A 650-nucleotide genomic window follows, 5' to 3' on the forward strand; every position below is an offset into this window, starting at 1 on the left:
GTCATATTTTAACCAAATGAAATAATAAATGCTATAAATTTGCTTGAGGAATGTGTTCATAAAAGCATAAAAAGTCAGATTTTTGTCTCGTTTGACGTCAATAAATTATGTAAAAACTGAGGTTTAGTTCAGAAACTTTCCTGCCGGCTGCTCAGACGAAGCTGAACTTAGAAAATAAGGTTTGTGTTCAACAAAGTGGCACAGTTTAATTTGTGGAGCAGGAGTGCACGGCTGCACGTGCACGCTAACGAAAGCCTGTCTGCTTGAAATTGGTGCAGAGGAGCAGCCATCGTGGCAACATGCAGACACACTCGTGTGTCTAATAGGAGCTGCAGCCAATGGCAGGCGGCGCTGACAGGCAGAACAAATGCAAACATCCAGGTCCGAGCAGGAACAACTCTTTCTTTATCCTCTTTGCACATTCTGCATGTCCGCCTCTGCTGAACGACTCGTCTGAGATTAGACAAGGCTTAGGCGGGAAAAGTTTCCACCAAACTCCACAAAGCTCTGAGCTCATGTTGAACAGATGCAGAAACTAAAGTTTGTCCAAAGTTTCTGTCAGGTTTTCTGCTCTGGAGCTTTTATGGAGAAGAACCATCGTGTTGCTCTGCAGAAACATGAACTTTATTAATAAAGTCTGGATGTTTATT

Source organism: Austrofundulus limnaeus, unplaced genomic scaffold (genome assembly GCF_001266775.1).
Source record: "Austrofundulus limnaeus strain Quisiro unplaced genomic scaffold, Austrofundulus_limnaeus-1.0 Scaffold1841, whole genome shotgun sequence".
Lineage (NCBI taxonomy): Eukaryota > Metazoa > Chordata > Actinopteri > Cyprinodontiformes > Rivulidae > Austrofundulus > Austrofundulus limnaeus.